Source organism: Puma concolor, chromosome C1 (assembly GCF_028749965.1).
Source record: "Puma concolor isolate L17-30 chromosome C1, mPumCon1.1.hap2, whole genome shotgun sequence".
NCBI classification, from domain to species: Eukaryota; Metazoa; Chordata; class Mammalia; order Carnivora; family Felidae; genus Puma; species Puma concolor.
The window spans coordinates 56,238,596-56,261,416 of record NC_141674.1 but is presented as its reverse complement, the minus strand read 5'-3'; the positions used below and the strand labels follow the sequence as shown (position 1 = coordinate 56,261,416).

The following is a 22,821-nucleotide window of genomic DNA, read 5'->3' as shown; positions in this document are numbered from 1 at the left end:
CTGTGTCCAGAGGCTCTTACAGGGAGCCATACAACAGCAGGCATTTGGGTACATGTGACCTTTTCTACTCATGATCACAAACACAGCAACCCAGACTTGCTGGAAGGCCCCACCCTGGCAGTTAACAGTTAATAATGCTCCCTTAGAGCCACCACACCGCAGGCTTGAAGGAGATTGGCCACCTCAGCCACAGACTTCACCATGGGCCAGGGAGCTGATGGTGTTTGTCCTTCCCTGAAGCACAGAAAACTTTTTTCTATGCATATAGTATTATTCCCAAAGGCAGACCATTAAACATTCTCCTTATGCCCCAGCAAGAAAGTGTCTTAAAGATTCTGCCTTACTTTCGAACAACTGTAGCTTTTACTTTAAATTTTTTTAAATGTTTGTTTATTTTTGAGAGGGGGTGGGGGGGAGGGGGCAGAGAGGGGGGGGGATACAGAATCCCAAGCAAACTCCAGGCTCCGAGCTGTCTGCACAGAGCCCAGCGCAGGGCTCAAATCCACGAACCGTGAGATCATGACCTGAGCCTAAGTCGGACGCTTAACCGACTGAGCCACCCAGGTGCCCCTATAGCTTTTACTTTAAAAGCTAATGTCACTTACTTATTTAGTGGCCAACAAACATATATGATATATATATTTATTTATTGTAATAAATATATATATATTTATGTGTTAGTATATCTATGAATATGAATATATATATAGGTGTAGTAACAAAAATTTGAATGGCCAGTCACAGAGGCTGTGATCTTTACTATAAATCTTTTTTGAAAAGAGGTAAGTATGAATGGATATACAGGTGTGTGTGTGTGTGTGTGTGTGTAATAGTTGGAAAAATCCTGAGTGGCCCAAATAATTGTTATAGTTAAAAACTGTTGAAAAAATATTTTGATACAAAAGGAAAGACAAAAGTGTTATCTTTTTTTAAGTGGTGAACAAAAATAACTCTTTGTTAATGTTATTTTTAAAGTATCTGATATACAGATTATTACTTACATGAAGTGTCATAAAATAGGAAAATACATCCAACGAGGGGAAATACCTGTGCAAGTCACTGATGCTGTAACTAAAGTGAATTCACTAAAGTGAATCATTAAAGTAAATAGAAAGAACTGAAGTTTATTCTGCATGTGATCTGCCAATCTGATAGGAGTCTGGCTGAAAAAGAGGGTATATAAATATGGACAGGATATTCTGAGAAATGAGTGGGCCTGGCAACACAACCCCCAGTTAGAACACTGTTTCTGTGGGAAAATATGCTTCCTAAGAGCCTTCTTTGAAACCAGCTTTTGAAATCCTGCTGATTTATAAGTCAGGGGTTAAGGGTATAAAGTGATCACCTACTGATCTGTAAAATTCTCAGCACTATTTAGTCACCAGGGATTTATTGAATAACTGCTGGGTGGATTATGCTGTGTGTGATAAGCATAGCAGGGTGAGACAAAAGAAATAAAGGAGCATTTCTGCCCTCAAGAAGCTTGTACCCAGTCAGAGAGAGAGCCTGCGTGCAAAGCAACCGAAGAGCTTTGGGGCCCGAGCCTGCAAAACAGGAGTCCTCCAGGGGGCAGCAGGGAGGAGGGGTGCAAGGCAGTGTGGCTAATCAGGACAATGTGGGGTTCCACCAGCAAAGTGTGTTCCCCATTAATTTGTAATCCCCAGAGGCACACCGAAGAGTCTTTCTCCTCTTCCTGGAGAGCCTCTCACACAAGCTTGAAGCAGTGGCTGCAGTGAATGTCATATGATCCCAGAGTCCTGAGCAATTCAAAACCACAAATGGCATGTGGCATTACCTTATTAGGAAAGGTTCGGACTTTTTCTTTCCTTTTTTTTTTTAATTTCATTTTCTTTCCTATTCTTTTCTTTCTATTTTTTTCATCTCTTTTTTCCTGGTTTTTTTTTTTTTTTTTTTTTTTTGCTTCTTCTTTTTTCTTTTGGAAGGTAGGCTCTTGGTGGGCTAGGCTGTGATGTATACTTCCCATCCCCAAAGTTCCAGTTCTGAAGCACGCCCTGGTGAATCAGCCTTTCTGAGATTTGGAACCTGACTTTGTGTGTTTTGTGTCATTTTCTGGGAGAGTCTACAAATGGAACAAGGCTTAACCAGTGACTCAGTAACAGCAGGCAGGGTCCTTGCCTTATTTGTAAGGAGAAGCTACTGCTTTTCATTTTTGTCAAGACTGGGGTCACCAAAAGTGACAAGGGACATGGGGGGGGGGAGCAAGTTGGCTGTAAATTCCTGAGCCTGGGGCTGTGCTGCATCCTCCTGGGAATGACTCTCGCCTGTGGAGAGGGGGCTGTGGCTGCATCTTCGGCTGCCAGGTAGCCATCCAGATCAACCACTGTGCTCTGATTGGAAACGCCTAAAATAGGCCCTTTGCTCTGTTCTGCACATAGCCTCTGAGAAGTGCTTCCCAGGGGCTGTGGATCAGCAAATAATTGCATCCAAGCCATACTTACGGATCTATTCTTGAGTGTTTAGAAGCAGGGAGTCCTTGTTCCTCCTTAGGCAGCAGGGGAAGGGGGGGGGGGTGGATGCCATTCCTCTCCAAAGTGTTTACATTATAATAATAATAGTAGCAATGATAACGAAGCACAATTTGTTGAGTGTTTACTATGTTCCAGGAACTGGAAGCACTTCATATGCTTCATCCCATTTAATTGTCCTTAGAGCCCTGGAGGAGTTTTTACATTATTATCTCCATTTTGCCGATGAGGCAAGCCAGGCTTAGGAAGGTTAAGTAACCTATCCAGAGCCTCCCTGCTAGTAAATTACAAAGCCAGTATGCAAACTCAGATCTGGCTACCTCCACATTTCATCACCAGACTTTGCTTCCTCTCAGACACAGTGTTATTTACAATTGCTTACAGTTCTTTTAACTTTATTCTCCTGTGTTACTTGGGAAGGAGCAGAGCTTCCCCCTGCACCCCCCAGACACTCCCAGGGGAGTGAGAAGAGGGAGAGGCGTTGGAAAAATAAGTCAGAGATGAATTTATTTTGAAAAAGGAGGGTTAGTTAGGGAAGTGTTGACTTGGCCGACACAGAAGGAGAGGCTATTCAGGACTTCGCGTGCATTGCGGAAGAATGCATGGAAATGAGTGGGAGAAACAGAAAGTAAACTGGGACAGGGCAGGACCCAACAGAAGGAAACGAGATAGTCAGCAAAGAAAGGGGCAGTCCTGCCTTCAAAAGCAGTGTGTTAATGATTAGCACTCTGCAAACGTTTCAGATCTCACGCGCTCACGGGCGGTATGCAGAACCCTCTTGTCTGGAGGAGAGTTTTGCTTTCCCGAAGACAAAACCGTGACATTTAATTCTGAGTTTCTACAAAGACTGGATGAAATCACCACTGGAAAAACAAGAATGGCAGCACATGTTAATTATTTCAGGAACTCTAAGAGGGTGCAAATAAAACACTCGCCACCCCAAGGAGAGATGCTGCAGACAAGCCTTCCTCCACCCTCTTTTTCTGCTGCTCCCTCCCCCACAGTCATTCTGCCTCCTGCCCCCTTGCTGCCTGGATCCCACATCCCAAAGTTCCCTGTGAAGAAGAAAAAAAAATGCATAAAGGAGGTTTTTTTTTTTGCAAAGTAAACTGGCTCTTCCCAGAAACCAGTGGTATCCTTGTTCGGCTTCTCTGACCTTCCTATCACATTGATCTTTGATTTGGCATCCTGTCCCCTAACACTAGCTTCTCTGCCACCAGCATCTGAAAAGCCAGGGATTTCTTTATTGATCTTTAACCAAACTCTTAAATACCCAGGACTTACCCTCTTCAAAAGAACCATTTTGCAAGCAGAAGAATCTTTTTGAAAGTGAATTGTAGTCCACTTTGCATATTCTCCCCCCACTTTTTTTTTCCCCTAAAAGGAAAGCTCTTCATCCCTGCCCACCCTCCCCTCCCTTCCACCTTCCCCTCCCTTCCACCCTCCCCTCCCTTCTACAGATGAACAGTCTCTGGTTTTAATATAGCAAGTTCTGTAACTATTTGTCTTTTGCAGATTAGGAGAGTGAAACATTGCAGCCGCTCTCTGCGGGTTCCCATTCTGCCCCAGTGAATAGAACTATGCCCCACCATCCTTCTCCTCCTGGCCAGTGGCCTCAAGTCCCCTGGTATCTCTGCCTTGGCACAGGGAGCTGACATTGTTTGCATAGCGTACATTCCTGGACAATTGAACTAGCCAGTTTAACCTTCAGAGCATCCCCATCGGTTTGTGGGTGTTTGTTCCGGGGAGAGGGGGAGAAGAGACAGTGGCTTTCATGGTTCACACATGATGCTACCCACACACATAAAATTCCAAATCCTTATACTCTAGAGATTAGCTGAACACTGTGCTGCCGAAATTCACAAGTGAAATCAATTGTTGAAGGTACTTCAGTCTTTCCAAAAGCGGAATACCATTCATACTTTGTTCTTACAGCCCTCCCTGTTCACCTCACTGCCATCAGACGATTTCATGTGAAATTAATCTTCATTAATTAAGATGCAATAATAGCACATATTTCTTGAAATACATTATGACTGGCATCTAATGAGGGAGACTTTAAAAGTCTCTTCTTTCTTTCTTTTTTTTTAATGTTTGTTTATTCCTGAGACAGAGACAGAGCGTGATCAGGGGAGGGGCAGAGAGAGAGAGAGACACAGGATCTGAAGTAGGCTCCAGGCTCCGAGCTGTCAGCACAGAGCCTGACACGGGGCTCGAACCCACGAACTGTGGGATCATGACCTGAGCCAAAGTCGGACGCTTAACCGATTGAGCCACCCAGGCAACCCTAAAAGTCTTATCCCAAAGATCAAATCTTTGACCATCCAACACTCAGAAAAGTTTTTTGTGCTTTTAAAACTGCACGTTATAAATTATTTCCAGTTTTGTGTACATGAAGGTTGGTTCCAGAAATGACATCAGGAAAGATACAAAAGTTGAATCGCATCAATTTTTCTTCATTTTGAATGAATTATAGCCCCCCCCATCACCCAGCACTCAACCTCATCAAAAAACTTAATATATTACTTGCTTTAGGGATGTTTAGTAGACTTTTCCTTTCAAATTGGAGTTTAAGCCTACCACATCTATTATCACCTTTCACCTTCCCCAGATTCTAAAAGAATAAATGTCTTAGAACCTTGAAATCGAAAGAAAAAAAAATTGCAACCTCTCTGAATTACTTGCCGCTATTCACTAGGTTAAGCATAACTTTTTCTTTTTTTTTTTTTGCACATAATTTAAAAATCAGAACACCAACCGGTGGATTTAAGCCAAACCCCTATTTTTAGAACAGTGTAAAAAAAAAAAAATCACAGATTTTATTTTCGGCCACACGGAGGGACAGTCATGGAGGAGGAGGCTCCCGGGCGTTTCTCCGTCCCTCGCTGAAGAGCTGGTTTGAACACCTCCTCCCCTGGGGAGCTGCCTGCCTCCTGACGCCTTCCCCAGCACAAGCCAGTTCCAAACCTCTGACGAATTGGTTACTGGGAAGAAAGGATGTTGCAGGCTTACTTTAAAAAAAGAAGAAAGCAAACAACAAAAAGTGTTTTGTAACTTTCCTTTTAGTTATAGTGCATTTGACAAAGTGCTCAATGAGCTTGGGGGGAAATGGAAACTTTTTTTTTTTTTTTTTTTTTTTAATTAAGAATGGAAGAGAAAAGTTTCCTTATGTATTCTTACAGGAGTCAACTTAATTATGCCTTTGTCAGCAGGTAGTTTATAGGGGAGTCAATTTTTAAAAAAGGAGAAGGCTCTGGCCTTTAATTATCCCAGTTGGTATTCAGCTTTAGAAAGTCAGCGTACCTGCTGAGTATGTTAATTTAACCACTTTATAGCATCTTAACTCTGCTGCCTTTCCTCGACCAAACCAATTCCCCAAAGAAAAGAATTCAGAGGAGTTAGGTGATACAGGAGAGCTTTATACCTTCGTATCTTCCCTTCTGTTTAATCTATACTTAGGGCCTTAATTAAAATCTTTAGGTCAGTTGTTTTTTTTTTTCCTTAAAGTCATTTACTCATTGATTCACATATTTCTGCATCCCACAAATTCAATCAATAAACATTTAAGTGCTTGCTTTTCACTAAGTGCAGGGTTATCCTGCCTTCAGAAACCTTAGATTCTAAGGGAACAGAGACAAGTAATAAGGGGCTTATTCCAGACCATAGTAAGTGATCAGGTCATTTCCACAAATATTAAGTGTCCACCTGCTACCCAGAAATAGGAGATGCTCTTGTAGAACAGTCTTTGCAGAGGGGCTCTCAAATTTGCTTTCATTCTTCTTCCCTAATCCTGTGAGATAAAGGGGGACAGGTGCCATTTTCTTCATGTTCGAGGAGAGAAAATTAAAATTGAAAGAAATGAAGCCATGGGTTCCAAAGTTACAAAATCCCCACGTGGAAGAACCAGAACAGGGCACTTGGCCCAGTTTCTGTCATTCTTTCCCTGTGCTGTGTGCATCCTGGTCACAATGGTCCCAGCAGCTTTTAACGCAGGTGGATTTGGGGCCCAGGAGAATACAGTGCCTTTTCCCAATTGCACAGCTAATTGTCAGATCTGGGACTAAAGCCTAGATCTCTATTCTAAATGTATTCTTTCAGCTCAGCAATTCAGATCAAAAGCCTGCTGGGTCCCACAGCCAGTGGACATGGTGGGCTTGCAACTTGGCCACAGCAAGAGTGAATTTCAATACATCTTCCGTTGATAATATATCCATTGCCCCCTGCTTGGTTTATCAGCTATGTATAGGTGCCCACATAAGAGAGATTTGTATTTTATTTCACAACATTTATGAAATATTTACTATGTGCCAAGCACTGTTCCAAACACTTTACAAACATTAACTCATTCCCTCCTCAATACAACCTGAGAGGACAGGTACAATTACCACCCTCATCTTTGCAGATGAGGAAAGAGGCACAGAGATAATAAGTAACTTGCCCTCAGTCATACAATTAGTAGGGGGCAGAGCTGGTCAGGCCCAGACAGCTTGGCTCCAGTCTATGAACTTAGCCACTACTCCAGGTTGCTAAATGGGATCACATTTTCCCTTAGGCAATGTGCTAGGAGGGATAGAAGATTTGGAACCAGAGAGGCCTAAGTTCAAATCCCAGATCTGCCCTTTAGTAGGTGTGGGATTTGGCACAAAATCATTCTTCCCATCTGTAAAATGGGACTAATGCATACTTCCTAGGGTTGTAGTGAAGATGGAAGATATTTCCATAGCTCCTCACAAAAACACCCCAGTCGTAGCAGCCACTCAGCGGGTAGCGGTTACACATTCATGGTTCTAGACTCAAGCCTTGTCTCCATCTCTTTCTGTAAAGCTGGCTAAGTAAGATATGTGAGCTCTCTGCGGGTTACAAATAGGCACCCCTTTTCATGAACATTCTTTACCTATCTGAAAATTAGTTGGAGAGGTGCCTGAGTACGATGTGAGGCCTAGTGAAGAAGAAATACCACGGGTAGCTGTTGCCTTTCCTGGGACATCTGAGAATTTTGGCTTGGGTTCTAGACTCACATGTAGCAGTTGACTAGTTCAAAAACCCTGCTGCTTACCCTGGAACCATCTTGCTCAGAATGTAGCCAAGGAACTCATGTCTACCTGAGGTCAGATCCCAGCACTGTGGCGCTTGCTAGCTCTAATTTATTTAATTGCCTTGTGCCTTAGTTTCTCCCTATGTCAAGTGGGGAGGATAGTAGGTTCCCCCCCCCCCCATAGGATTAGAATGAAGATTTAATAAGTTAATCCTCATATAGCATTTAGCACAGTGCCTGGTACATAGTAAGAGCACAGTAAGTACTGTTGAGATTATCGTTAATAGTATTCTCCTCATTCAAGCAATATCCTTTGGGGACCCCGCCCCCCAACTTCCTCCCTTCTCTCTCTCACACACACCTGAAGTGGCTTATTACATTATTAAGGTACTGACCATTTTCAGTACTCTACAGACAGGTAAATACCATTTTCTCCATCTCAATATATTTCCAGAAAATTATTTAGCATCCAATCTATGTTCCCCAAGTCTCTGAGAGAACAAAACTTTCAAAGAAAGCTAGATGACCGGCCTGCCTCATAACTTAGCTCCTGCTTCCAAAAGCATTACAGACACCTTTATTAATTACATTGCTGATTAACAAATTATAAACTAATTATAATTAATTGAATTTTCTGAAGTCTTAAAAATAGGTCTTAAATTTAAATAGGGGCTCTTGGGGTGGTTGTTTGTTTGTTATGTCTTTTGGGGTTTTGTTTTGGTGACAGTCAAGAAGCGAATTCAGACATAGGCAGATAAGAGTAACCTCAACCGCCTTCTTTCCCTGGGGCCTCACCTTGCAAAGGGTGCTGCTTCTGCCCAGAGCCATTCTGGCCTGTTATCCTCCCTTCCCAGTCCAACCAGCCGTATCTGGGGTTCACACTGGCTGTGCCAGCACAAATAAAAAATCTCCATCACGTGCTGTACAGGAATATTCATGCCGCAAGATTAGGAGTTTTCATTATTCACAAAAATTTGTTGCATCTTGCTTTATTTAACTCTGTGTTGATGATGTTGGCTTACCTGGCGTTCCTATGCAAGAAGAACCTTGCCTCCGCATCACATACTAGGTATAGTACATACTAAATCTTGATGCTGAGAATCCAAGATCCAGATTCCCAAAATACCACATGGCATTTTGTTTTCTTTCCGCCTAGCTTCTCCTCCTCCTTCCCTACTTCAGACCCTGGAAGGTGGCTTTCATGATACCACCACCCAGAGATGTTCTCCTTCCTGAATCCATCAGTACTCTGAATTTTGCCCTTCATGATCAGAGACCTGTGTTCTTCTGATTAATAAGTAGACAGCTTGTGACTTCACTCTTCTAATGAGTAAAAACATCAGTATTTTGCCTACCAGTGCCAAGAGCATTTATCATACCTGTATAGCATCTAACAGCATATGTTTACTGTTTTTCTTTAAATCTATTTCAACTTAACTCAGTTTCTAAGGTAGCCTTTCCCTAAGCCATATCCTCAAGAAAACCATTGGTCTAGTGTGTGATTATCTTTTTCTAACAAACATCAAGCATTAACTATAATTATTATTAAAGAATGTATGTCTCTGACCACCAAAAATTATTGAATGTTCCAAAGAGTGGAAAATAGCACTCTTTGACATCAAGACCAATCACATGGTATAATTTGCTAGCATTCTTTCACAGGGTAGTGACTTTGTTTATAACCAAAAAAAAAATTTTTTTTTTTTTTTTTAGGTCGTGTGTGTTGCTTTTTACACACTGTTCTGCACTATTTTTCTTTTTCTTCAGCTTCTTTGGACTCTATCATTTAAGGCTCTAAAATATATTCCTCTCTTGAGATAATAATTATCCTTATGGTATAATATGAGGATAAAAGCTCTGAGCACAGTGCCTGGCACAGAATTAGGGCTGTTAGCTACTCTTTGGTCGGTGCAGGTGTCTTCTTCTCAGCTGAATTTTTCAAATCCTTGGAATCACAGAATTCCTAAATTCTTTGTGAATATATAGTATAGTGGCTTCTTGCCAGAGGAAACCCAGCACGTGCTTATTAAATGAATAAAAATTGGACAATTGGGGAATAGTCAGGGAAAATAAACAGAGACTGTGGGGGCAAGAGGATAAAACGTTTCTCGATATTAGTACACATTGTTGTGGATGGGTCTCTTTTTGTGACTGCCCTTATTCAAGTGATTTCTGAAAGGATGTTGGAGAATCTGTCTCTGGCCAGTTACCCCTCATTTATGCCACCTCTAAGAGGAGGAGAAAGGACTGAAATTATCTCAGGACTTTGAAGTTTGGGTCACTGAAACACTGAAATAACTTTCCAGAACATCTTTTACCCCATGGGCGAAAACTCAGCAGCTGAAGGACAGTGGAGCAGTGAATGAGACCCACCTCCCCCTGGGAGCATCTGTCTGCTCCTCAGCCCTAGCCCAGCAACCACATGGGAATACGTGCTCTGGAAAGATGCCAGAAGTCTATATTTTTATGTGAAAACTCTCAATTTTAAAATGTTGGCACTGGTTTTTTGTTTTTTTTTTTTTTTTTAATTTTATTTTTGTTGTTAATGTTCATTTTTGAGAGAGAGAGAGAGACAGACAGACAGACAGACAGGGCGCAAGTGGGGAGGGGCAGAGAGGGAGAGAAACACAGAATCCGAAGCAGGCTCCAGGCTCCAAGCTGTCAGTATACAGTCCGAATCAGGGCTCGAACCCACAAACCTTGAGATCATGACCCTAGCTGAAGTCAGACGCTCAACAGACTGAGCCACGCAGGTGCCCCCTCTTTTTTTTTTTTAAACTAATCCTCTGTGGGCCAAATAAAACAGGTCTGCAGGCCAGCCCCAGACCTCCAGCTGCCAGTTTGTGAATTCTGACTTACTTGATTTTAGAGTTTGTCCTTTGATAATACAACATTTTTTCAAAAACTTGTTCTAATGTCAGGCAGCTAGTTTAATTGTGATAAACTCTTGAGAATGCTGGAATGAAAGAGCAATTTGTAACTTTCGTGGTCACTTCCTGTTGGGTGTGATCCCAGCTCTTCCAAAATCTGAGAACCAGCTGTTGGCCCTCAAGCTTGGGCTCAGATCATTCCCCTCTTTGCAAACAAAGGAAACAGATGCCAGGCAGTTAACTGCACAGGTAACATCTTGGTAGGAGGGGCTTCTGTTAGAATACAGTGAGCTCTCTTCCAGAGTCCATGCATTTTTGTAAAGCAATAAGGAACAGCTTGGAAGAAAAATTCATGTTGGCTGCACATGTCAATGACCTTAACCCAAGAAGGTGGTGGCCTTGAAGTCCAGGTGTGCAATCATTTAGAATAGCCAGGAATTCTGACTTGTTTATTCTTCTCAAAGACCAGAAGAGCTTTAAAAAGCAAACAAGGGGTGCCTGGGTGGCTCAGTAAGTTAAGCATCTGACTTATGATTTCAGCCTAGGTCATAATCTCATGGTTCATAGGTTCAAGTCCCCCGTCGGGCTCTGTGCTATAGATTCTCTCTTGGGACTTTCTTGCCCTCCCCCTCTGTCCCTCCCCTGTTCATGTGCTCTCTCTCCCTCTCCCTCTCTCTCTCTCAAAATAAATAAACTAAAAAAAAAAAAAAAAAAAAACTTCTAAAAAAAGCAAACAAAAAAATTTAAATCATCAGAAATGCTTTTTGGTTCTCAGCACTAATAATCTTTAAGAAGTATTTTTCTGTCTCCTTTCCCCAGTGTATAATTTATAAAAATGAACTGAGGTGCAAGTTAGATAAGAAGCTATATGATTGATGCATGACCTTCATATCTGAATTGAAGTAGGAACAAACAGTGGTAAGAAGTATTTGGGCAGGTAGTTCATTTTAATTCTTTTTTTTTTTCTTTTAAGACCTTGTGGATGAAAGTACGAAACAGGTGATATACCCTCTTTATTCACCCATATCCGTGGCGTACCTGTTACGTTATATATGTAGTGGACTTCTGAATGAAGCCATCATCTTTCCCTACTCAGTGTCGGCGATGGGCAAACTTATTCTTTAAAGGGCCAGATAGTAATTATTTTAGGCTTTGTGGACCATGCAGTCTCTGTCACAGCTATGCAGTTCCGCCATTGGAGGGTGAAAGCAATCATGAATAATACATAAACAGGTGGGCATGTTCATATTCCCGTGAAATCTTATTTGCAAAAATTGACAGCAGACTGGATATAACCTTCAGGCAGTAATATGCCTCTTGAGCTGAGTGAGGAAGAAATATGGGAGACTTAATTATATTTATTTATTACATTCTTTATTGGTTCCATTGCTGAAACAATAATAGCAAAAGCATAGACCTACCTTGGCAAATCAACTTCATCTTTCTATGTTGTAATCACTCTTTGTCCATTTACATATGTAATTTTTAATGTTTATTTGTTTTTGAGAGAGAGGGGGGTATAGAGAGAGAGAGACAGAATCCGAAGCAGGCTTCAGGCTCTGAGCTGTTAACACAGAGCCTGGTGTAGGGCTTGAACCCACGAACTGTGAGATCATCACCTGAGCTGAAGTCGGATGCTTAACCAACTGAGGCACTCAGTCACCTCTGCATATATAATTTTTATACACCTTGTGAGTAGCGGAAGTAAAAATGTTTTCCTTAATGTGATACCTAAACATCTGTATATAGCAGTACAGTGTTCAGAATTATACCTTAAGTGGTGTAGGGTAGGGTACTTCTTGCTGACTTACCATAATTCATCCATTTCTGTGTTTTGTGAATTTTTATTTTTTTCCTTCATTTTTAATTTTTCAACAAGTAATATGGCAGTAAATATCTCTATGCACATGCCTTGTACTCTGGATTGTTTCCTTAGGATAAATTCCCTGAGTTAGAATTATTGGTTCAAAAGATAGGAACTTTTTTTTTTTTATGTTTATTCATTTTTGAAAGACAGAGACAGAGCACAAGCAGGGGTGGGGCGGAGAGAGAAGGGGACAGGGAATCTGAAGCAGGGTCCAAGCTCTGAGCTGTCAGCACAGAGCCCGATGCGGGGCTCGAACTCACGAACCGTGAGATCATGACCTGAGCCGAAGTCGGGCACTCAACCGACTGAGTCACCCAGGTGCCCCAGGAACTTTTTTAAATACATTTTGAAAAGGATTGAAAAGTGACTTTGAAAAAGTTGTAACTGTTGCCCACAGTAGTTCTTGTTTCACAGTGGCTTTCATGGCCACGTCAGCCTTAGATTAAGCGGGCCAGTGGATTTGGAATATCTGAACCCACTGTGTCTGCTTCATGCCCAGCTCTGGGGTGCTCCAGCCTGCAGGAGTGGAAACATAACACTTCCCTCCCCACTGAAGCTGATCTGCCGGATATTCTTAGTAATGAGGGGATCATTAGGAGTAAATATCTAACTTTCCAAGTAGACAACTCTGAAGCAGCTCCTCCTTTGAAGGCTAGATCTTAAACACCACTTCCGAAAGGCCATCCCTGATGCTCTGAGCCACTTAGAACCCCTTTGCTCTGTGATTTTCTTGGCATAGAGCACAACCCCATAGAATACCCACAACACATTTTATCACCTGTGAATGCCAACCTTCCCTCACTGCTCTATCCCTGGTACCTCATGTGGGTCCTGGCATACAATAGGTTTGCAGTAAACTTAGGTTGAATTAAGATCATGCTGGTCCCTGTGTGGCATCTCTGTTGTGCATTGGTGGTCAGTGGATAGGACGTTGTAAAGACTCACTGTGCTCTGCAGCACAGCCTAGAATTAAGATGGTCTTCTGAGTCCAAAAATGGCAAAGATCCAAACACAGGGGAGGGATGGACCGTCTAGATGTCACCAGAGGGAGAGGATCTCAGAGCAGGAAGAGCTAGGCCCAGAATTCTAATCACGGCCTGTCTGAGTATAACAGAAACTCTGCCCCTGGGATTCCCCTGTCTGAGGACAGAATGTGTTAATGGAAAGCAGGTGGTCTGCCAGGAGTCTGGAAGGGAGAAGAATCAGTTGATGCTTACTGAGCATTGTCCGGGCCGATACCTGCTAAATCTGAGGTCACAGGAGAAGTGGGCCAGTGTGCCGGCGGGCCTCACGACAGCCCAGCTGATCCATCTCACTGTTATTCACCTCCCTTTGCTTAGACCATGTGCTCCCCGTGCAGCTTCCCAGGGTGTCCCCTGGCATCCTTCCTGAAGCACCTGATCCCAGGGAGGGCTGACCTGCGTAGAAGAGCAAGCCTACTGGTTTCTCTGTCTCTTTGAGCTTGACTAGCGTGGGTCATCCCCGGAGAGGATTCCCTCTGAAGGTAACTGATGGGGTTTCAGAACCTGACAAGCTGAGGCCTGGACTTGACCATACTGTCTCACTGTGGTGTTGCCCGGCCCAAGCCCAAAGCTAAGGGTGGCTGGCATTCTGCCTGACGGGCATCTTGCCTGACTTCCTTGGGCACCTTCCACCTGCCTCAGAACTGTCAGTCCTGAGGAGAGCTGCACACATGGTCAGAGAAATGGGCTTTGGAGTTGAGCAAACCTGGAACCTCTTACTAATAAGAGGCAAGCAGGAGCTGGTGGGAAGACAGGCCATGGCTAGGACTGGTTGAGGCACTGGGCAGCCAGGGGTTTGGAGTTCCCTGACACCATCATCACCACCAAATCCATTAAAGGACCTATTACTACTTCTTCAGTGGCTGCTAGAATAATTCTGTGATCTCATTCTCAGAGAAGTGTCAGGATCCCACTAACCCCTGGCCCATCCAACAGAGTCACTGAGCCACCCACACACTGGGCCATTTCCTTGGGTTTCTTATCTCACATTTGCAACTGACACTCAGGTTCAAACCTTGTCTCTTCCAGTCAGTGACTGTGAGACTGCAGGCAGTTCACATAAACTTTCTGAGTGCGTTTCCTTGTTTGTGAAATGGTTGTAATATTATACACTTTGTCAGGTTTGCATATGGGTTACAGATAATGTAAAAAACAGAAGCTGGCAGGCACGTAAGACACATTCAATAAATGATATTTACAGTATTTCTGTCACTCGGTCATTCATTCAACACATACATTCTAGGCACTGTTCCAGGAGCTGGGCAAACAGCATTGAAAGAGACAGACCTTGTCGGGTGCGATAGTGTGTATAGAAAGCTATATGGTCCCAGCTACTCGGGAGACTGAGCAGGAGGATTGTCTAAGCCCATGAATTCTGGGCTGTGGGACCCTATGCCAGTTGGGAGTCCACACTAAGTTCGGCATCAATGTGGTGACCTCCCAGGAGCAGGGGACCACTGAGTTGCCTAAGGAGGGGGTGAACTGGCCCAGGCTGGGAAAAGACAGACCTCTCTCTCATGGAGCTCAGGTTCTAGGAGCAGAGGCAGGCAAAAGACACATAGAATGGAATGCCAGGCACTGAGTGACCCCTGTTCAGAAGAAAACGGAAGCAGAGTAAGAAGAAAGAAAGTGATGGGTAGAATAGAGTAGTGGCTATTTCAAGCAGGGCAATCAGGGAATGCCTTCCTGAGAAAAAGGATGTGAGCAGAAACCTGTACAAAGAGAATAACCCATACACATATCTCAGGGAAGGACATTCCAAGCAGGAAGGGTAGCAGATGCTAAGGCCCTGAGGTGGGAGCAGGCCTGGCATGTTTATGGAAAAAGCCAGTAGACCACAAAAATTAGGGAGAGGAGAGTGGGAGAGAAGCCTGGAATAGTGGCCAGTAGCCAGATCTAGGGTCTCCTAAACCATGCTAAGACTCTGGAATTATTTCAGGAATTATGGGAAGCCACTGAAGGGTTTTGAATCATGTGATCGGATTAAATTTAGAAAGCTTTGGGGGCACCTGGGTGGCTCAGTCAGTTAAGCATCCAACTTTGGCCTAGGTCATGATCTCATGGTTCTCATAAGTTTGAGCCCCACATCAGGCTCTGTGCTGATAGCTCAGAGCCTGGAGCCTGCTTCGGATTCTGTGTCTCCCTCTCTCTCTGCCCCTCCTCTGCCCATGCTCTCTCTCTCTCTCAAAAATAAATAAACATTTAAAAAAATTTTTTGGAAAGCTTTGCTCCAGCTGCTGATTGTAAAGTAAACTGTAGGGCAGCAAGAGAGAAATGGAAAAGGCCAGCTAACACGGCATCTCAGAGTCCAGGAGAGAGACGAGTGTGGCCTGGACCATGCTGGGGGCATGGAAGCAATAACAAGCCCAAGACGTGTTTTTGTAGGGGGTGCCAGCAGTGCTTTCTTGAAGATTGACTTCTGGATATGAAAGGAGTCCGGGATGCTCCAAGTATTCTGGGCCTGAGCATTGGATAAATGATGTCGCCATTTCAGAGATGGGGAATGCCAAGGGAGGAAGGGATTTTGGCAGGTGTGGGGGGAGGAAGCCAGAGGTAACTTTACACGTGTTAAGTTTGGATGCATTTCAATTGGAGATGTTGAGCTGGCAGGTGGATATTAGAAGCCAGAGTCTCCAGGGGAGTTTGAAGCTGGAGATTAAAAAGAGGAAGTGTTCAGGATTGTGGGAAAGAGTTGCTGTAGACCAAAGCTCTGGGAGCACCGTGTCTATTTTATTCACCTCTGTATACCCAGCACAAGCATTCAGAATGTATCTGACGAGTAAATGCATCCATTGCACAATGAATGTGGTTTAGTGCCAAACAAAATCATTAACTGAAAGTTTGCTTTATTATTCCCAGCAAAAAATAGAAACCTGGTGTATAGTTTCTTAAGAAATAATTGGCTTCTGATAACATCAAAGTTTGATACTGAAAGGAAGCTTTGAGGCCATTTCAAAATCTGTGGACAGAGGATGGTAAGGAGAGTAGACACTTTATTGCCAAGGGCGGGAGGATGTCTATAGGGGCCACACATTGACAATAAGCTGATTAAATAATGTCTTGAACATCACTGCACTGTTATCGTTCAAGTATATGAAGATGTTGCAATTAAAGAGAACAACATTTCTGTTAATTTTTTGTCCTGATGTGTTCTCATAACCAATAGGCTTCAAAAGAACAACTATCTTTGGGGGGGGAGAAAGTTCAGTGAGTGTTTCTATATTAAAAGGAGTCTTTATACTGAAGTGGATCCTCATTTTGCGAATGAAGAAACTGAGGCTCAGGTTAAGCAATTGCCAGAGTGCCAAAGTTAGCTAAATGGCAAGAGCCAGAACTTAAGCTCTGTTCCTAGCAACTCCCTTTGCCAGCATTTATTCAAAGTGTGGTCAGCCAAACACACTGATCTCATGAGATGTTCCTCAGAAACCAAGTCTAAGTTCAGGATGGGACATATCTGAAACACCGATCTAACCCATGCCCCCTTTTTTTCAGTTGATCCAGAAAGGGAATAGGGGTGGGAATAAGTGACTTGAGTAATTTAAGCAGCTAATTAACCAAATGGGCCTAGATATACCATAGGTCTCCTTAAGCTGGGCCTAAAGTTCTCTCTACCACCCCTATGCCCATTCTGTCTCTCAGCACCAACTTTTCTCAGACCAGTGACCGAGGTCTTGCTTTAGGACATCATTCATATCTAGCCATGGAATTATTTTGGTGATTTATTTTGCTAATGATTTAATACAAGGATTATAATTAGACTTTGTTTTTGCTGATTTCAGAATCCACTTATAGTTGCCTAAACACATTCCATTTGGCAGTGTGTAAGAATAAATAGTCAAAGAAGGGTCAAGGAAAGTGAAATTTTTAATGTGCAGTAGATCATTTACCAAGTGAGTGATTCTCATGTTGAAAATTAAGACTCGATTTTAGTTGCAAACATCATTTTAAGGAAGCTTAGAAACCCGTATGGAATTTCAGGATGGGGCACATCTGAATATCCACATTCTCAGTCAAATCCCAACTCCACAGTGTAACAGCTGTGTGGACCGTGGCCATTCCCCCTGCTCCAAGCCTCAGTTTACATATGTGCAAAATGGGCAGGGAGATACTTCCTTTCCAGTGTTGCCGTGGGCAGTAGGTAGCACACACATGTGGTGCCTGCACGGATGAGTCCCTGGGGAAAGAGACGAGCTCCTGTCATCTTGCATGTGGAGAAACTGAGGCCTCCCGGGAACCCAAAGAAACCAGTCTGAGTTTAGCCTCCTGGAGTCCAGTCCCCCTAGGTTTTAATTACTCTCCAACTCAGATCCCATCTCCTGATGTTCTTGGCTCCTGTCTAACCCAGGCTGTACTTGCCAGGACACTGCCTGTCCATACTCATGGACAGTTTCTCTGGCAGAGAAACTGCCTATGAGGGGCCCCTGCCCCTGGGGTTGGCATCACAAGTCTGAGCCTGTGGGCTGTTTGAGCAAGTCCCCCCGAGAGGCAGCCGAGGTGGCTCCATTACTCACACATCCCTGCCACACAGTGCAGCTGGCCCTGGCCCCAGCACAGGTTCATTTACATAGTTGCACAACAGGAAGCAAGTCCAGTGTTTAGAGCGACTGTGGCCCACTGGGAGCCAACTACTTCAGGTGCCCTGGGTCCTGGAAGCTTGGGCTGTGTGTGCCCTTGGCTTCCACTCTTGCTTCAGTCTTCCACTGCGGCTTGGTGGGGTTTGGGTGGGTGGGTGGGTGCGTGGGTGTGTGTGTGTGTGCGCGTGCGCGCGCGCAGGTTTTGGCTTGTTGTTTGTCAACTGTCACATGTTTGGCAGGCATGACCGGAAGGGGGGTTGCTGTGTCAGGCGGGGGGGAGGGGGTGCCTCTCGTGGAGGCAGAGTTCCTACACAGAGTTCTCCCACAGCGGCTGCAAGTGAAATGGCAGATGCATGTGTCACTCCGTCAGACGGGAACAGGAAGACATCCTGTTGATGCCAAGCCGTTTTGAGTTCAGTTCAAAGAACTGATCCCTTCAAAAAGTGTGCACCGTCCTCCTCTCCCCTGACGCAGTGAGTCCAGTACCTGGCTCTGAGGCTTGTGAAGGACGTCTCAGCTTGGTTTAGTGCTCAGGAAATTGGCTGGTGTCCTCCGTCTGAGTCTGTCACAGTATCAGAGGACCCTCCTGGCCAAGGAAACTTTCTGCCTGAACTGCTCTTTGAAAATAGTTTCCCTTGTGTCTCCTTCCCTTGGAATGGTAATGCAGTCTATGCTGTGTTCGGATTTTCTTTTGTGTTAAATGTTTTTCATGTTTTTCTGACAGGAGGAGCTGTTGTTAGTGAAGATCATTTAGAAGTTATAGTATTTATGGGGATTCTCGGCTCCTTTTAATGGAATTTTCATAATTCCCTTGTTCTTCTTAATCAGTATTCTTGCCAGTCGTTTTGATGGCTGCCTTTATGGAATGCTTAGAGCCAGGCACATTTTAAGAACTTCGCTCATGCACTTAATCCTCACAACAGCTCCATGAGGTGGACAAACAACCATTATTCCCATTTTGCGAATTAAGAAACTGAGGCTCAGGTTAAGCAATTGCCAGAGTGCCAAAGTTAGTTAAATGGCAAGAGCCAGAACTTAAGCTCTGTTCCTAACAACTCCCTTTGCCAGCATTTATTCAAAGTGTGGTCAGCCAAACACACTGATCTCATGAGATGATCTCGGAAAACATGTCTGTGTTCAAATAACTGGGGGAAATGCTGCAAACCATATGCCTCTTGCAGAGCATAAATGCATTTTACTGCAGAAAGACCACGAGAAGTCTTGCATGAAAGAAGCCTGTTTATCTTTGTTTCACTAGAATTTCCAAAATATATGTGACATGGAACCTTATATCTGTATATGCCTATGAAGTTAGAAACATATTTTGAGAAACCCCACACTAGCGTGGGAAGGCATGCAGCTTGGTGGGTAGGCTTCAGATTCCTTGCCTGCTACTACCTAGGGAAATTATGTAGCTTCCCCTGCCTCACTTTTCCCCTCTGTGTAACAGAGAAACATACAAGCACCTTCTCACACCCAGGGTGATTGATTGTGAGAATTAAGTTAGTCAGTGCATCTAACGGACCTAGAAAAGTGTTGTGGGCTGGCGGAGAGAAGTTGATGTTCTAAATGTAGCAGAACAAATCAAAACATGTGCTACCTGTGGGGTCTGACCACAACCAACCAAAATGCTGTTTCACGATGTTCAGAAAACATCACAGAGGCGCACCCTCTCTTTTCCCTCTTTCTCTCTGCAGATCCTGACTCAGGAGCAGAGACCGACTTTTCCCCTGGTGCTCTCTCTAGCTGTCCTGGATTCTCTCTGTCCCTCACCATCTGGTTGGTCCAGATAGCAGCTCAGACCTGGGCTTGGGCCTCAGCCTTTGAGTCAGGATTGGCATGCACCCCTCCTGGGACAGGGGATAGCTATCTGGCTTAGCCACATGCTTGTGGGTGGCCCCGGGTAGAATCTGCAGGGAGAATGTGCTGGTGAGACAGGAACTCAAGTTCCCTATTTAAACAAGATAGCTGCCCTTGCAAACCCATGGGCCCCTGGATTTCCAGAAGGGGAAACAATTGCAAAGCATTGCACTTTCACTGAATTTGCCACTGCTTCTGTCACCTGCATCTGACCAGAAGAGCCCTGCCAAGGGGAGTGGATGCTGGGCCAGGAGTCTTGCAATTCTGTAGACTCAGCCTCTAGGTGCTGGTCTCCCAGCACCCAGCCTGCCTGAGCCACCTTTCACAACGGCCTGCAGCAGGCAGATATCGCCCTGTGGAGGCTTGCTCTTCCCCTCCCCTGCATGTTCAGAGGTTGGTCCTGCAGTGACTCCCAGGATGATTAGGGAGAAGTCCACTGGGGAGAAGGAGGGGCAATTGCAGGAATCGACTACTTTTTTTAAAATGAATCCTATATATTTATGTTGCCCTTCGTGCTTTTTTCTGTACATTTTAGGTATCTCAGAATGAGAAAATTAGAAAAATGTACCACTCTCTGTATGAGCAAGCCTGGTTGCTCATAATGTATTGTTGAGTGAAAAAAAAAAGTAATTTGCAGAACTGTATGTAAATATCCCATTTGTTTCAAAACCCATACACATGTGTAGGATGTGTGTGTTTGTGAAGGCCAGAAGAAGGTGGGGAAGGAAAGAAAAAGACTGTATGGACCGTAGGTACCTCTTCTGAGTGAAATTAGAAGGGTTGTACTTTTCATTCTATTCACATGCATATAGTTTGAATTTTTCACCACATTCATTTTGTTGTTTAAAAAGGGAAGAAAATAATAAAAGGCAAACACCCAAGCTAGTTCCACAAATAGGGCCAGACTAAGTAGTAGTGGCTAATGATGGGTGTTGCCTGACTGGCTGGGAGGTTTTGCAGTAAGAAGGAAGGAAACCCAGACCAGACCAGAAAATGGGCCAATTCCAGTCACCGAGCCGTGCGCGCTCGGCAGCGTGTGGCTTCAGAGCCTGTGCACTTGCAGATGGTGCTGCTGAGTTTTGCTTTTCCTTCCCTACCCCTTCCCTGGGGGAAGCCACACGGGCTGCTCAGATCCTCCAGAGTTCAGCTCCCCCGAAATTGCCCTGAGTCATGTTAAATCACCTTCATCACCCAGTCCCTGACCACCTGCAGAGACTCACCCCAAGCTCATATACAAGTGGGTAACTGCCAGGAAGGCGGTCATGGTCACCGAGCCACCTCTGCAGAGTTCTTGCTCCCTATGAAAGCTACTCCCCCAAACCTGGAGCCCCGCCAAGTGGACAAGATCAGAGAGCATGGGATCAGGCGGGGAGCCCTGTCTGGGAGTCAGGAGCCCCAGTGTCTGGGGTTCTCTGCTCAGTTCCCGGGGGCCTTGGGTAAGTCATCAAGTTTCCTTTGGCCTCCGTTTTCTCATGGATGGACAGAGAATCTAATGACAGGGTGATTGAGAGATGTGATAACAATTGGAAGCGCTTCAAAAGGTAAAAGGTGGTGATACACAAAGAAAAACTGATCTTGTAGACGTATTATGAGCAGTACTGTGTTAGGGCACCTGCAGTGTCTGGGTTGATTTCTCTTTCTGTTTTGATTTGCAGGCAGAGCCCCTTTCTTTGCAGCATTCAGAGTATCTGCTGTCCCAGAAATTCCTTTTTTACAGATAAGGACCCGAGAGGTGGAACAGTCTGTCTCTTTTCCCCACACTCCCAGATTCCATGTGCTAGGGGCTCAGCATTTAGCCAGACTCTCCTGAGAGAAGAGTCCCTTTGATTCTGAGGGCCTCCCTAGAGGATTGTCAGCATTCATTTAAGAACATAGGGTGAGAGTCCACTCCCCACGTGCACTTCCTGAAGGGCCTTGAGGAAACTTAAACGTTCTCCTTTGTGATTGTGGAGTTTTCCTTCAGATGTCAGTCATTCAGAATAGTGAAGGCATTTAGGCATAGAATTCAAATCTTAAGGTTGAATGGAGCACCTGAACTGGCCAGCTCATTTGTGTGTCTTTTCTTTCCCATTTTCCCACTTTCTTTCCTCATTCATTCGAAAACCATTTTAAGTAGACATTGCATATTGATTTGTTAAGTAAATGTTTATTGAGTGCTACCACGTGTAAGACCATATGCTAGCACTAAAACCAGTTTTGTCTTCCATTAGCTTAAGTCCTGTAGGGGTGGGGAGCACAGAAGGGAAGCACTCAAATAACCACATTACAAAGCAAGAGGCAGTTCAATGCCACACAAACAGAACACAGAACAATGTGTTTTAGACCCTTAGAGGAAGAGCAGACCATCTGCATCCATCTGACGTAACAAGGAGGCACATCTCTGATCAGATCATTCCCTGCTCAAAAATTTTTCAGTGGCTCTCAGTTGCCTACAGCATAAAAGTTCAAACTTAAGAGCCTGGCAGCCAACCTTTTGACCCCCATCTCACACCCCTTCTAACTCCTTTTCATAATGTCTCTGCTCTGGGATAGATACCTGACCTTCCCTGCACAGGACCAGGGCTTTCATGGCTCTAGCCTTCGCCCCTCTGTTCAGAATGCCCTCCCCTCTCAGCTCCAGATCATGCAAAGCTGTGTCACCTCTTCCACAAAGCCTGCCCAGATTTCCCCCAACCAGAAGGAATCCCTCTGTAACCTGAACTCTCCTTGGACTGACCTCTCTCTGTTCTGATACTTTTCTGCTTACAGTTATTTGTGGATACATGTTTCCCCTCTACTGGATTGAAAGCTCCTTGAGGATTTGTTTATTTGTACATGCTTGTGCTTGGGGGAGGATCAGAACAGACCCTGGTAAACAGTTGTGGGAGAGAGGGACAGGGTAGTTTTGGGATAGAGGATCATCAGAGACCTGGTAGTAGAGGTAACCTGACATGACTTGAAAGCAGGGGTGGAATCTCAACAGGGGAAGGTGGGAGGGTCCAGGGCTTTCTGAAACTAACAGAGTAAGTCACAGCATTCAGTTTCAGAGATCACTTGGGTTGCTACAAGTAGGATGATTTGTCTTTTCCTCTTGGATTGTGTGGCCCCTTGGATCAATGCTATAGACC

General features: G+C 44.3%; 1 protein-coding gene across 6 annotated transcripts in view; it reads left to right on the top strand.

Moving 5' to 3' along the window:
* The window catches only part of GNG12 (G protein subunit gamma 12), a 129,572-nt gene that overhangs the window by 78,858 nt on the left and 27,893 nt on the right, over nt 1-22,821 (top strand). Inside the window, exon 1 of one of the 6 annotated variants that reach the window (XM_025912787.2) lies at nt 18,141-18,512. The exons of the other annotated variants lie outside the window; for them this stretch is intronic. The gene's annotated coding sequence lies outside the window, so the exon portion shown is untranslated. Of the gene's footprint in view, nt 1-18,140; nt 18,513-22,821 lie in introns of those variants that run through there. 6 annotated transcript variants of the gene reach the window in all.